General features: G+C 37.0%; 1 protein-coding gene and 1 pseudogene across 5 annotated transcripts in view; both read right to left on the bottom strand.

Moving 5' to 3' along the window:
- Window positions 1–16,756, bottom strand: part of DIS3L2 (DIS3 like 3'-5' exoribonuclease 2) — a 370,907-nt gene that overhangs the window by 344,509 nt on the left and 9,642 nt on the right. The gene's annotated exons all lie outside the window — the stretch shown is intronic.
- Window positions 7,252–7,385, bottom strand: LOC112396765 (uncharacterized; annotated as a pseudogene).

Raw genomic sequence — 16,756 nt, forward strand, 5'->3', positions numbered from 1 at the left:
GAGATTGACCTCGGGAGACAGTATGGAATAAAAAGAGAAGTAGCCTAGGATTGAGACTTGAGGAGCCTCAGAGTTCAACAGCCAGGGAGAAGAAAACCAAAACTGCAAAGACAGAAAGGAATGGTCTCCTCAGAAGGATACAGAAAACTTGGGAGAGTGTGATGTCAAGGAAATCAAGGTTTCAAGAAGGTGGTGGGCAATAAAGTCGTATGCTGCTAAGAGAGGTGAAATAAAGAATTAAGTGTTCATTTGACTTGGCAGTATGGATGGCACAGGGAGCTTGGTGAGAGCTGTTTTAGTGAAGCAACAGGAATAACCACCAAAGAGAAATAAGGTGAGACACTAATGGGCAGGGAGGACGTGGAACTAATGAGTTCAGATGACTCTTCTGTGAGGTTTGGCTGTAAGAAGGGAGAGGTGAAATTAAAAGAGAGTTTCCATTTGCTATTGCTATTATTTTCATTAAAGAGGAAACTTAAATGTGTTAAAATACTGAAAGGAAAGAAGAGTTGAAAAGGTAGGGCCAAGATAAATGACAGCTCCAGTGAGGAGAGGAGGCGGGACAGGGATAGGTACATTTTGACTAGTACTCCCCCAGCATGTCCCATGTTTCTCAAGTTCACACATTCACTCACCTTCCACTCCAACCTCACTCTTAAAATTGTACCCACTGAAGAACAGCGCAAATTCCACTTCCTCTCTCCTCTACAAACCTCACCTAATTTCTCTAGCTCTTGGGATCACTTCTCTGCAATCCCAGGGTGTGCTATGTTTTCCACGTTTATTTGGCCACAAAATCCTTTAAAGCAGGTTCCACGTAATACACACTGGGAAAGGGAAATTTACTTCCTGTCCAGCTGTCCAGCTCATGCCCTACCCTCTCAATCAGCCTTTCCCAACCATACCAGAACAAAGTAATACCTCCCTTGTAAAGTACTGAACAATTACATCCTTCAGCATGCTAAGTATTTAAGATCCTAGAATGTAAGCACCAAGAGCGTGGGGCCTTGCCTGTCTGGTTTACCACTGTATCCCAGTGCCTAGTAGGGCTGGCACATAGAGGGCACCCAGGAAATGTTCACTGAATGAAGTAATTAAAAGAGATGCCCTGGGCTTCCCTGGTGGTGCAGTGGTTGAGAGTCTGCCTGCCGATGCAGGGCACACGGGTTCGTGCCCCGGTCCAGGAAGATCCCACATGCCGCGGAGCGGCTGGGCCCGTGAGCCATGGCCGCTGAGCCTGCGCGTCCGGAGCCTGTGCTCCGCAACGCGAGAGGCCACAACAGTGAGAGGCCCGCGTACCGCGAAAAAAAAAAAAAAAGGGATGCCCTTAGCCAATATTTTACTATAAATATAAATGAAGAAAAACTTTTAAAAAAACTGTGAATCACTATGTTGTACAACTGAACCTTACAGAATACTGTATATGAACTATACCTCAAGAAAAAGATGCCCTGTCACTCCTCAACAATCATAAATTATTGACGAGCAGGAACTATGTCTTATGCCTATTTCTACACAGTGCCTTACAAAGCAGACCCTGAATGAATGTTCTTGATGACAGGATGATAATTTACGATGGCTAATGTCACAGTGGGAATTAAAAAGAGTTTGGCAATAAACTTTGACACTGATGAAAACGAATGAAAAGCCTATGTAGTGTTTCTCAACTGAAATTTTAAAAGGTAATGATAATAATCTTCAAAATACTAAAACATTTCCCCATATTCCAGAATTTAAGAAAGTCCTTGAAGACAACTGAACTTTCTTTCCCCTGCTTATGACATTCTTTTTAAACTCATTTAATACTCTAGAATCTTGATGTCTACTGTAAGATTTATCTGAATTCTGGAGTTTAATATTTTCACATCTTGATAACACACAGGAGTACATCAGGAAAGGCAGGAAGTACATTAAGGATACTGCTAGGGTGGATCTAAGTATCATCTCCCTGCCTAATAAAGACAGAATCATCTTAATGTCATTGAAGTACCAGAGTTCTGATCACAAATAACACAACAATAAATGTAAGATTTGCTTTAAGGCAGCAGCATACAAAACCAAAATTGAAAAAGATCATCCAGGGTCTTCTCAAATATAAGCTCTGCTATCAAATATGGCCCCAAAATGTTATGAGGTGGAAGCTGCCTCATTTTTCAGCAAATAGCTTCATTTCTCATGTTTACTTTGTACAGAATTATATTATAAATTCAATCATGTTTCTCTTCCATATTTTATTATTATGATTAAAGTCATTTACAGAATTTCTAAACTGGAACAAATAAGATTACTTCTTATGCTTTAAAGACTTTCATACCAATTGGCACTTTCAAACCCCTGAAATGTATTCTATCTTCTCTTTGGGGGATAAACATACAGACCTTGGAGACAAATTCTAGACAAAGTAGCAAAAGGTTCGGGTCAAACACAAATACCTTTAGAAATAAGAAGAAATCTTTCCTCATCCTGTGGGGGAAGGAACAGACAGAGAAACTTTTGGAATCTAAAAGAATAGGGACTAAATAAAAACTTCATTTTTTTAAAACAGAAATCAGAATCTAGAGAAGCACAAGAAGGCACCCAATTGGTATCAGAATTCATGCTCAGTTCTAAATAGCAAAAGAAAGTGTCTCATAAACAAAAGGTTTTATTTTCATAACGTGAGTGGTCACACTGGAATATCTCTGCCATCAGTAAACCTGGGCAATAATAGGATAAAAGAATATTCTCTCTCCTGAAGAAATTCAGGGCAGTATTTCAGCAGCACTGAAAAAGCTGCTCAGAAGGTACTGGAAATTGCGACATGCCTTTCATTAACTCCTAGTCCGTGCTATCAAATAAAAGTCTAAGACCTTATCACTTTTCCTCATTACTTTTGGGTAGACTTTTTTTATCTTTTTATTTTGGAAATTTAAAAACAATCACAAAGTAGAAAGAATGATGTAATGAATGTATGCTCATCACTGAAATTCAATAATTACCAATTAATACCCAATGTTATTTCACCTACTCCTATACACACACACAGCACTTCACCTTCCACAAATACACATACACGTACTAAACTATACTGAAGCATGTGAGAAGGCTTTTAATTTCCCTTTTAAAAACTCTTAAATTACAAGTCATAAGTGGTAAAATATTTTACTCAGTGAAAACTACTGTTATCACTTAAGGCCTTTACTTACATAAAGCATAAATTTTATGGAGCAAGGTTATCATACAGATTTCATGCAAATTTCATGCTGTGATACAGAAGCAACGATTTAATAATAGAGCTGAAAAATAACTCATCCACCAGCTTTATGCATAATTTGAATGGTAATCAAAGCCTTCATCTATCCACATACACTAATCTCAAAATTAGTAAGACAAAGGAAAAAAGTTGCAAAGCTTATCCACATGGCCAATTTTACCATGGCAATTTGGAAAAATATGTGACTTTCACAATCTATAATCAACTGGACAAAATGACTAAAATATACAAGAGTTGAAAGCAGTTTTCCCTAAGTTATTTCAAATGTCAGTTTCCATGAAAACTATTTTTTTTTCTACTTTAAACAAAAGATTAATATCAACCTGGCTTCTGTTAGGTTTTTTTTTTTTTTTAATGTCACTTAAAGCTTACTTTTTTCTTGGGAAGGTGTTGCTACACCAATGCCTACTCTCAGGGCTGCAGCTACAAACATCTGGAATTTACTACCTACAGACTCAGCCCCAAGCAAGATAGGGCCTCGTTAAGGACCATGTTCCTGCCTACAACACAAGGTCCCCATGGCATCTTGCAGGACACTCCAGAGGAAGACATACAAAGTCACAAGCAGTTGTACTGTTCCCTCAAAGTCACAGAGAAGAATTCTAGCATTATTCAAGGCACCTGGAGGAATGCCAGACACAAAATTCTAAACAGCAAAATGACTAAGACTAAATTCAGACCACAGATAGAAAGATGAGGAAACTTGAATGACCCCCTAAGCCAATCTGCGGATTTGGGATCTGGTCTGTCAGCTAAGCACCCTGTACAGGGAGACCTGACAGAGGCCCTACAAAGACAAACTGATGCTGGTCCTCCTTTCTATAGTGAAATTATGTTCCATGTTCACACCATTCAACATGAGTGAGCTTGAAAGATGATGACTCTAGGGTTTGCAGCCTTTTCAAAATTCTGTATTTCCCAGATAAAAACCTCTACTACCCATAAGGGCATCACCATGGATTTAATAATTAATAACTTCAGGTAGTTAGTAGAGCAATAGGACAATCCAAGAAAAACAAATAACCAAAATAAATCCAAAAATATTGAAATGCAACTAAGACAGACCTGTGGCACTTCTTTCCTTGCTGCTTCAAAAAGAGAACTCAAAACAGCAGCCCTGGAATCCTTACTTCTCGGGAGACAAAACAAACCTAAAGTCTACTGGTCCCAGGGAAATACGCTGGGCCTCCACTTCCACTCCAGAGCTCCAGTTTCCCAGTGTTGACGCAAGCCTTCCAAGTGGAGGAGGAAAGCATGGGACATCAGCTCCACAGCAACGTTAAGAACCTTGGGATTACTTTAAAATTGCAGGCTGTAAGAGTTCACCTTGTCATTTATAGGAAGCTACATCACTAAGACCTTGCTACTTCCAGATGCACATAAAATATAAAACCTATATTCATACAGGGCCTTTGTGCACGTTTCATAATCCAGATGTGAGGAAATCCAAAGTTATGATTCCCACAGCAACTGTAATCTTGGCAAACCTACACACATGTATTCTGTGTTACTTCACATGGTAGTGACCTTAAAAGAAACTTGAAAAGAAAAAAGTACATTTTAATCTCTGCAACGAATTACAAAGAAAAACTCCCAGACATATCAGAGATCAGAAAATTGCCTTCCTTCAGGGATAGTGGAGCTCTTTTTTTGAAACAATTAACAAAGACTAGACCAAGCACTGAAGAATATGCTGGAACAATTCTTACCTGGCCTGAGGACAAGGGCCAGAAAACTTAACAGTGTTTCCTCTAAACTCTCACTTCTAATTTGCTAAGACAACCAGCTGTTTGATGTTTAAAAGTTCATTTCAAATATTTAATACTTTCAAAAAGTACCTTCAATGCTAATCAGATGCAGAATAGGCTCAATTTTAGTTCCCACTTGAAGCAACAGACGAAACACTTGAAGCTATTACTAAATAGATCATCTACGGTAAAACAAGTCAAATAATATGTGCTTATGTCAGTTAATATAGAAAATGGTTTCCCCGGTTCTTAATTTAAGGTTAAAATGCCAGTTTTCTGGAGGGTCAAGTGCTACTACAATAGGCTAAAAGGTTAATGGAAGACAGCAGAGCTTAGTGGTTAAGAGGCTTCTGAAGCCAAAATGCCCAGGTTTGAATCCTGTTCTACCACTTAAAAGTTGTGGCTTTGGGCAAGTTATTTAACATCTCTGTGCCTCAGTTTCACCATCTAAAAGAGGCAATACTAAAACCTACCATGTAGAGCTGTCTTTAGTACTACATGAGGTAATACATGCAGAGTTCTCAAAGCAGTACCTGGCAGATAGTAAGCACTCGATAAGCATTCGCTATTATTAATGTAAGGTCATTTATTTACCTTGGCAGCAATCTTTATTTATTTGATAAACCAGTACCCACACAAAAAGATTTAAAAAACTAAAAATAATTTTAATACCATAATGGAACTTTAACCAGTCTCTTTAGCACAACAATAATAAATGACCTTCCCTCCTCTTGCCTCCTTCCTCTACCCCTCTTGTAACTAAAGAAAAAGTCCAAACTCCTTAGCCAAACATTCAAGTTGCTTCATAATCTGTTGGTCCATACTGGCTCACCATCTTGCACAGTCCTCTAAGAACTTTCTGCCTCAACCAGTTTTCTCATAATCCTCTAAATACACCTTGTACTCATTCAACAAGCATCTGAGAATCTACAGTGCCAAGCAGCGTGCTAACACTACATGCAAAAATTAATACACAGTCTCTGCCCTTAAAGAGATCACAGAATATATAGTAGAAAAAGAGATATGCAAAAAATAGTTTCAATAGAATATAACTACAGTCACAAAAGAGCAAAGGTCAGGTAGCTGCACGGAGAGGAGTTGATAAATTGTTGGTGAAGAAGTTCCCTCCGGGAGGGCTTCACAGAAAAAGGCTGTGAGAAATGCTCAAGGGTAAAGAGGAATGCACCAGGCGGAGAAGAGGTCAGAGGGCACACTCTGGAGAACAAACGGTGAAAAATATGGGCAAAGAAATTCTGGGGAATGACTTGCAGCTGGACTGCTGGGGAGTGGACCAAAGCTAGAAAACAAGGATAGGCAAGCAGACCCTTGTACCCAAATCAGAAGCTCTGGGTAAGGCTTTACCGTGGGACCACCAAAAAGTTCTGAACAGGGGGCTAACATGATCAGATTTACAATTTAGTGTCACCACTGCAGCTGTAGTTCACGGGCTGACTTAGAAGGAGACACTGGAGACTGAGAAACCTGTTAAGACAGCTGGAAGGGTCCAGGCAGTGGTAGGGATGGAAAAAAAGGAAGCAGATTCAAAATGTAAATTAAGAACAGAATTAGTAGAGGGCATAAGTAGAGGGGAAATTCTAATAAGACTCAGAGGTTTCTAGCTTGAGTAACTGAATAAATGGATGACAACACGTAGGCAGCAAAAAGAATACAGGACCACAAATGCAGAGCCTGAATCTTTATCCTAAGAATAATGGAAAGCAGGGCAAAGACAAAACCTAAGAAGAGGTAAAAACCTATACAGGCCTTTAACCAGAAAAGAAACTGGAAAATGCTGCCAAAGATCCACAAGCTCTCCCCAAAATGCACGGGGCTCAGATCGTTTTAGAGACAGGTAAATTCAATGTTATTTAAACTGCTGGGGGGAGGGGAGGAGTTTTTTTAAAAAACTTTGCGATTCATGCTAAGGCTAAATAATAACACTGATACCAAATCTGACAAAGACAGAACACATAAACACACACGCACTCTTTCACACACAGAATTACAGAAGAATTTTTGTTGCAAACATAAATGCAAAACCCAAAATAAGACAAAAAATAAAAAATTTATCCAACATTAAATTTTAAAAATTATATTCCATGAATGCATGGTAGACAATGTTTCCTCTAACATTATGAAATCTGTTAACATATTCACTATATAGTAAATTAACACAATGGAACCAAACTGTCATCAGGCTAGAAGCCAAAAGGCATGGATCAAGTCCAACACCTGTTTCATTTTCTTTCTACTTGCAGCAAGGATTACTATCAAACTCCACTCACTGGGCCAGACACCCTTGCCACTCATGCAGCACACAACCTACACCTGTGAGTTCATCGGCCAGCCAGTGGCCTCAACTCTAAGCCCTAACGATGTGCACCCAACTCCTATTCGTAATTAAGGCTTCTTAGTAAACTAGGACTAAAAAGAAATTTTTCTAACGTGATAAGATATATTTCTCAAGGAAACAACACCTCTTATGTAGTATTCAGGCCAAGAATAATATACATAACTTTAATCTAATCATAAGGAAACATCAGACAAACTAAATGAGGAACATCCTGTTAAAAACAAAACTGTCTTCTTCAAAAAATACCAATGTCATATAGACAAAAAAGGCTAAAGAGCTGTTCTAGATTAAAGGAGATAAAAGAAACATGACAACTAAATACCCTGTGGGATCCGACACCAGATCCTGTCCTAGAGGGGGAAAGATGCTAAAAGACATTACTGGATCAACTGACAACTTGTAATAGATGGCAGATATGATCAAAGTTGTATAAATGTCAAATTAACTAAGTTGATAACTTTTCTTTAGGTGTGTAAAAATATCCTTATTCTTGACAAATACTCACTGAAGAATTTAGGGGTAATCACGTATGCAATTTACTCTCAAGAAGCTCAAGAAAACCGTTATTTTATATTTGTGTGTGTGTAGAGGATGAGAGGGAGGGAGGGTGAGTGATCACAAAAAATAAAAGAAATGGGACAAAATGTTAGCAACAGGTGAATCTAAGCAAAGGGTATATGCATCCTTGGGCATTTATCCCAGAGAAATGAAAACCTACATTCACACAAAAACTTCCACATGAATGTCTATAGCAACTTTATTCGTAATAGCCAAAAACAACCCAGGTGTCCTCCAACAGATGAATGGTTAACCAAGCTATGGTACTTCCATGCCATGGTACTACTCAGCAGTAAAAAGGAACAAACTATTGATACATGCAACAACCTGGAGAAATCACACGGGAACTATGTTGAGTGAAAAAAGTCAGTCTCAAAGGTATGTACTACATACTTCGTTCCATATATAAAGCATTCCTGAAATGACAAATTAGACAGAAAGAGTTTAGAGGTTGCCAGCGGTTAGGGAGGCAGAGAGTGAGGGAGATGGCTACGGCCATGAAAGTGTAGCACGAGAGGTCCTTGTGAAGGAAATATTCTGTATCTTGACTGTGGTGGTCCATCTACAGATGTAACAGAATGAAATACACACACATACACAGAGTACAAGTAAAACTGGTAAAATCGGAATAAGACGGGTAAATTGTATTGATACCAATTTCCTAGTTGTGATATTATACTATAGCTCTCCAAGAGGAAACCAGATGAAGTGTACACAGGATCTCCCTGTATTATTTCTTACAACTGCATGTGATTCTACCAAGTAAAGTTTAAAAAGGAAAAAAGTTAAAAGATAGCCACAGAAAATAACTTATGGATAATGACAAAGCACTAGAGGCACTCCCAGAACAGGAAAAGGCTGCCAGCTGTAAGTTATATTATTTACCATTCATTCAATATTGTTCTAAAGAAGCTAGTTGTTGCTATATAACAAAAAAGGTAATATAAATATTAGAAAAGAGACAAAATGATCAATTATAAATGAAATTACTGTCTACCTAGAAAATCCAATACAATCAAGTGATAAAGCATTACAATATGACTCCAGTAGTGTCCAAATACAACGCAGATGGTTGTATCTGGAACCAACTTACGATGGTTCAACTTAGGATTTTTCAACTTTACGATGGTGTGAAAACGATATACATTCAGTAGAAACTGTACTTCAATTTTTGAATTTTGATCTTTTGTCAGGCTAGCAATATGTGGTAGATACTGTCTTGTGATGCTGAATAGTGGCAGTGAGCCACAGTTCCCAGTCACCCACACCCTTACAAGCGTGAACAACTGATACACTTACAACCATTCTAGACCCAGACAACCCTTCTGTTCTTCACTTTCAGTACAGTATTCAATAAATTACATGAGCTATTCAACATTTTACTATAGAATAGACCTTGTGTTAGATGATTTTGCCCCACTGCGGGGTAATGTAAGTGTTCTGAACACATTTAAGGTAGGCAAGGCTATGCTATGATGTTCAGTAGGTTAGGTGTATTAAACACGTTTTCAACTTGGCTGAAGAGTTTACTGAGAAGTCGCCCCATCAAGGAAGATCTGTATATAAAGTTAATAGCCTTTTTATTATATTCCACTAATAATCAGTTAGAAAACTTTGTATAAAAAAGAATTTTGTTTTTAAATTCTTTACATAAGTCATTTGCAATTATTTTTTAATATTTAAAAAATTTTTCCCAGGAATATAGTGACTATATGTCTCTAATAAGTTTCTCCAAAACAACATATTCTCCAGTTCTCCCCCATTAAATACCATATTTAATCTTCTCTGATTTGCTGTTTCTCAGTGTCTAGTCTACCTTTCACTTTAGAAGCCAAACTTGATTCAAAAATATTTTCCAATCCCCCAAGACCTTAAGTACTTTGAACAAGCCTAAGCCAGCTGTAAAGGACGAGGATCTAAGGTTTCTTCCAGCTCTGAATCTCCATCTTGTCAGGAGCTAGAATCCCTTTAATCAGCTCTAGGAGACTAAATGGGCATTCTTCTGCAGACCTCAGGAGCATCTCTCATCTTCATGAGGTTTCTCTTGGAACATGAATTCCAAGTTCACAGTCAGCGAAGCTCATTTTAGAGCAAAACCACATTTACTCCATTCATTCTAGTCAGGGCCTCTCACATTAGCCCCCATTTCAAACTAGAGCTGCTTCTAAACCACTATCAGCCCAATCCATTTCCTCCATGTGGATCTGCTGTGCAGTGCATCCTACATAAAAGCCAAGACAGTTTCTCACTCCTTATACAGAAATACTTCTGCTAAGTTCCAGGTCTCCCAGGATAACAAGAAATATCCTCAGTTAAGAAGCAAAGATACAAAAAAATAAATTATTTTCATAGTTCTTGAAGAGCACAGAACCTATTATACCAGAGTAGAAAAGAATGGCATACACTTTTAAGAAAAGGAAGAATTTCTTTTACCTATATTTTTAATATAAATTAAACTCTCTTGTTATCAGTCCAGGGACAGCAGGGGATAAAATTCTCAAGTGAAATATGGCACTGGCCTACACCATCTTAAAAATGCCAACAGTCTAGCAATGAGCCATCTCTTTAACTGTCTTTGCCTCTCAAAGTATAACAAATGAAACCTCTATTTAGACACACCACATTCATAACAACAATTTTCTTTAGAAAGTAGGATTACTAAGGATTCTCACTTTAAGGCATACATTTTAGTAACATTTGATTTTTTGTTTCTTACAAGAGTATAAATTACATTTCTCAAACAACATTATATATATGTACACATATATTTTAACTCTATTCACTAGTAATAAAAAGCATCTATTTAGACTTATCAATTAAAAATAATTATGCTTTTTCATAAATCAAGTTGGTTCAATAGTTTAAGAGGTTTTCAATATTTACAGATAATATAATTGTCTGTCTAGAAAATCTCAAAGGTTATACTCACAAATTATTAAGAGTAATGATTTCATCAAGAATGTCAGAAAGGGCAGATTCAACATCAACAAAGGAATTATCGATAACATTCCTATATGCCCACAATAATTAATTTGAAAACATGAGAGGAAAAATATCAATTCTTAGCAATAACCAAAATCACAAACTGTCTGGGGACAAAATTAATAACACTGATATAAGACCTAATTTAAATTCAAACATCATTATTTTTAAAATTATAAAAGACCTAAACAAATAAACAAACCCTGCTCTTGACAAGAAAGACTCAATATTACAAAGCTATTGGCTGCAAATCAGTCAAAAAATTCAATGTAACCACAATTAAATTCCAATCACAACTTTTTTATAGAAACTAAGAAGCTCATCTTAAAAATCAAATGGAAAAAAAATGGGCAAAGGCTGTGAATAGACATTTTTCCAAAGAAGATATATTAATGGCCAAGAAGTTCATGAAAAAGATGCCCACCATCATTAGCCATCAAGGAAATGCAAATCAAAACCACGAAGGGACTTCCCTGGTGGTCCAGTGGTTAAGACTCCACACTCCCACTGCAGGGGGCCCGGGTTACATCCCTGGTCAGGGAACTAGATCCCGCATGCCACAACTAAAAGATCCCACACGCAGCAAAGAAGTCCTGTGTGCCGTGACTAAGACTGTGCGCAACCAAATAAATATTTAAAAAAAAGAAAACACACACAATGAGGTTCCATTTACACTCAAAAGGATGTCTACACCAAAACAAAACCCAGAAAATAACAAATATCGGCAAGGATGTAGAGAAACTGGAACCCTCATACGTAGCTGATAGAAATGTAAAATGGTTCAACCACTGTGGAAAAGAGCCTGGCAATTCCTCAAATAGTTAAACATAGAATTACCACATGACCCAGCAATTCCCCTTCTGGGTATATACCCAAAAGAGTTGAAAATAGTTACTCAAATAAACAAATGTACACACATGTTCAAAGCAGCACTATTCACAACAGCCAAAAGGTGGAAACAACTCAAATGCCCATCAACAGATTAATGGATAAACAAATTGTGGCATATACATACAATAGAATATTATTCAGCCCCAAAAAGTATTAATACATGCTACAATATGGATGAACCTCAAAAACATTATGCTAAGTGAAAGAAGCCAGACAGACACAAGGTCATGTATGATTCCATGTACTATATATGTAATATCCAGAGTAGGTTAAATCCATAGGAACAGAACACAGATTGGTGACTCCCAGAAAACAGGGAAAGGGAAGAATAGGAAGCAACTACTTAATGGGTACAGGGTTTTCTTTTGGGGTGATGAAAATGTTTTGGAACTAGACAGAGGTGATGGTTGTACAATACTGTGAATGCATGAAATGCCACTGTATCCCTTTAAAATGGTTAATTTTATGTTATGTGAATTTCGCACCAATAAAAAATAATTTCAAAAATCAAATGGAAGAAAAAAATGTACACAATGGATGAAAAATATTTGCAAAGGAAGAGTAACAAGAAAAGATTTACTCTCTCAGATTTGAAGACATACTATAAAGTAATGGTAATTAAAACAGTATGATATTATTATAGTTGAAATAGGCAAAAACATCATAGAAGAAAACTGAGTCTAAAAATGGACCCTTAGGAAATTCTAAAAAAGGTATTTCAAATTAGTGGGGGAAAGACCACTCAAATGATAATAGGACAACTGGCTATCTGCTTAGAGAAAAGCAAAGTTAGATCCTTAATACTATACATAAAAAATAGACTACAGTTGGCTTAAAGTGCTAAATGTTGGAAGTAAAATTATAAACATATTAAAAGAAAATATAGGAGAAAACTGCTCAAAATCTAGGGGTAAAGAAAGGCTTCTTAGTTAAGACATAAAACACAGAAACCATAAAGAGACTCAAATTTTAAAAATTAAAAGCTTCTGTAAACCAAAAGAAACCATAAAGACAAAGCAACAGACTAGAAGAAAATATCTGCAACATTTAAGACTTCAAAGATTTATATACAGAATATGTAAAGAGCTACAAATCAATATGAAAGAAGCAACCCAACTAAAACAAAACAAAACAAACAATAATAACAAAAAAAAAAAAAACAGGCAAAAGATAAGAACAGTCACAAAAAGAAATATTCAAATGTAACTGGTCTGTGTTTGGCCCAGGCATGGGTATTCTTAAATCTCATCAGGTGATTCTTCTCTGCAGTCAGGGTAAAGAACCACCAAGCCACCTAGTTGGAGAATGGGGCGTGTCCAGGCTGCCCAAGGTGAAGTATAAGGGGAAAGGCAGGAAAAATAAACCACCACCTCAAAGGGCTCCTGCCCACTCACAAAGGAAGGCCCTGAGAGTACATTAAATGCCTAAAGGAGAATGGTTTATTTTTATCCAGTCAGAGAGCATTACCATTTTTATTTCTACAAGGTAGAAACATATGAATCACATTCTTTATAAGACTAACGAGGAAAATTATTAAGAAATAAATTTACACTAAGTGAAAGCAGCCCAGGATTAAATACTTGCAAAAATATGACCAAAGCAGACAAATATAATGTTATAGAGAGAAGCAAATCACTGAAAATTATCTGCATTGTGATTTTGTTTTATAAATTTCAAAAACATGCAAAATTAAACAACAGTTTAAGGATACAAACTATATGGTTCAAGTACGAAGAAAATACAAAATTCAGGTTACCTCTGAAATGGGAAGGAAGAGGTGGGATAAGAAACAGGAAGGAACATAGAGATCTTCAACTTTTTTCTTAAACCAGTGGTTAGGTACATGGGTATTCACTGTCCTAGTGTTCTGTATACCTTACACATATTTTGCATACATTACTTTGTAACTTCTCAGTATTTAATAAAAGACTACCATTTAAAAACAAACAAGACCATACAAAAATGCATATATAGTCTTTTAATTCTAGATTCAGTATTTGCCACTGAAAATCTGCTTGGTTCTATAGTGTCCTAACTAGTCACCTGCTAGGAGTTAGCAAATGCTTGATTTTCATCTTTTCTTCTGAAGTTGCATTAACAAGGAATTTCATGGGGGTAGGGAGGGTTTACAGCAAAAGGCATGTGCTCTTTGATTAAACTCACTGAGAACCACGAGCAATCACTTCAGGGAGCTCCAGTAAAGAGGGCACTTCTCAGAACTAAAGAGTAAAAAGGTTTGCAGAAGATAATTAAAAGCATTACAAGAGGAATGACGTGATTTGAACAATAAGATATTTTTCCATTAATTATTTTTTACCCAACTGAAATTCAATGAAACCCTGGATGAATCCTCAGCTCTCAATTCCTCTGAGATACAAAGATCAGAGTGAGTCCAGTTGAGCACTTGAAGTGTCAGGGCCAGTTCTGCATGTGGTGGGCAGTTGTGAGTTCAAGGACAGTGCCACATGTACTCCTCCCTACCAGCCAGAAGTAAAAAAGTTCCAGAGAAACAGGCCTGGGCTCTGCCCACAACACTATCATCTGAGCATTCCTTTCATTAGAACAATACAAGATTACACAATGGCCCTTAAGTTGAAGCAGGATTCTGGATGCCTGAGAAAGTGGGATACTCTTAGGGTATGGTAAGCTGACTGCTGAGACAATCAATAAATGAATTAGCATAAAGTATGCTGACTTCTTTGGAAGGAATTTTATGAACACAAGATTTAAGACTTCTTATACAATAAAGAACGCAATCACAAGTACTAATAAAGAAGAACTAAGGGTGCTATAGTAAGAAAAGCTATAAATGAATTACGTGGAAGACTGTACTAAGGAATGTAGGGAAGTTTTAAAAGACTCCACCTCCGTGTCAGAGGCAGGCAGCAGTTGAAGACAAGATATATTAAAAAACTTGTGATAAAGCCAGACATCAAAAACACTCTACAATTCAGGCTAATCTAACCTCCCGAGTCGTCTGCTTTCCATAGTCACACCCAATTCCGCTAAACACATGCCTCACTCTTCCAAATCTCACATACTGCAATACACTCTTCTCTCCGCAAATGCTTCACCCTCCTTTGAGTATCACGCAAAATCTCACTTGTCCTTCAAGGCTCATCCCCAATGCTTCCTGCATCCTTGGAAATCTTTTATAACCTACACACTCCCTGTGATCTTTCATAATCCTTCTCTATTATGGTGCCATCCCTACTCTTACTTCTGTTTTAGTTAAACACTTGTCTTATCTCTCCTACTGAAGCAGGAGTAATGGAAAGAGCAGACATTGTGAAAAACCTAGATTTTAATCTGAACATTAACTGTCTGATTTTGAGCAAACCAAACTACCTAGCTTTCTTAAGCCTATATCCAAATATACATAATAGGGAAATTATTATGTATCTTGCATTACTTCATCAATAAATAGAGGGTATGTGGGTACTGTGTGTGTGAGAGAAAGGGAGGGGCAGAGACAAAGAGAAAGAAAGAGAGAACATAGAAATATATAGGAATAATGAAAAAGTACAGGAAAGTAGTAGTTATTAGAATTGTATGTTTAAAAAGAGGAAAAACTGAACAGGTTAAGAAACAGTGAAGATATAAAAAGGATCCAAATCAAACTTCTAGAAATAAAAATGATGATGCCTGAGATGAAAACTACACTGGATGGGATTAACAGCAGATTAGACACTGTTGAGGAAAAAATTAGTAAACTTGAAGATAAAGCAATAGGAATTATCCAAAATGAAAAACAGGAAAAAAAGACAGAAAAAAATGAACAGAGGACATCAGTGAGCTGTGGGACTTTAAGCAACCTAATATATGTATAACTGAAATCAGCAGGGCAGAGGAAGGGGACTGAGAAAAGTAAAGAAAGAAAAAATATTTGAAGAAATAACAGCTGAAAATTTTCCAAATTTGATGAAAACTATAAAACTACAGTTTAAGAAGTTCAGTGTTTCACAAGAAACATAAAGCTATACCAAGGCAAATCATAATCAATTTGGTTAAAACCAGTCTCAAGGGAAATGTTAAAAGCAGCAGAGAAAAAAAAAAAGACACATTAAGTACAAGAAACAGAAATAAAGAGGTCAGATTTCTTGTCAGAAACAAGCAAGGTAGAAGACAGTGAATCAAAATCCTCATAACACTGATTAAAAATAAAAAATGTTAATCTAGAATTCTTTACGCAGCAAATATATCTTTCAAACACAAAGGCAAAATACAAACTTTTTCAGACATGTGAAAACTGAAATAATCATCACTAGCAAACCTGCATGGCCAGAAACACTGAAGTCCTCAAAGCAGAAAGAAAATGATAAAAAAAGATGCAAACCCGGATCTACACAAAAGAATGAAGAGCTCTAGAAAAAGTAACTTACGGGTAAATATAAAGATTTTATTCTTAAAATTTAAGTCTCTTTAAAAGACAACTGATTACTTATAAATAATAATAACAGTGTATACTGGAATTGATCATATATGTGGAAGTAAAAAAATGATGAGCACAAAGGCCAGGAGGGAAAATTAAAAGATACTGCTAAAAGGATTTCAAAAACAAACAAACAAAACAAAACAAAACAAAAAAAGGACTTCCCTGGTGGCACAGTGGTTAAGAATCTGCCTGCCAATGCAGGGGACACGAGTTCAATCCCTGGTCTGGGAAGATCCCACATGCCACAGAGCAACTAAGCTCATGCACCACAACTACTGAGCCTGCGCTCCACAGCCTGTGCACCACAACTACGGAAGCCTGCACGCCCCAGAGCCTGTGCTCAGCAACAAGAGAAGCCACAGCAATGAGAATCCCGCGCATGGCAACAAAGAGTAGCCCCCGCTCACTGCAACTAGGGAAAGCCCACATGCAGCAACGTAGACCCAATGCAGACACACACACACACACAAAGTTTTTATATATGAAGTGGTATGATATCCTTTAAAGTAGACTGTGATAAGTTTAACATGTATATA

Source organism: Neophocaena asiaeorientalis, unplaced genomic scaffold (assembly GCF_003031525.2).
Source record: "Neophocaena asiaeorientalis asiaeorientalis breed wild unplaced genomic scaffold, Neophocaena_asiaeorientalis_V1.1 scaffold388, whole genome shotgun sequence".
NCBI lineage: Eukaryota > Metazoa > Chordata > Mammalia > Artiodactyla > Phocoenidae > Neophocaena > Neophocaena asiaeorientalis.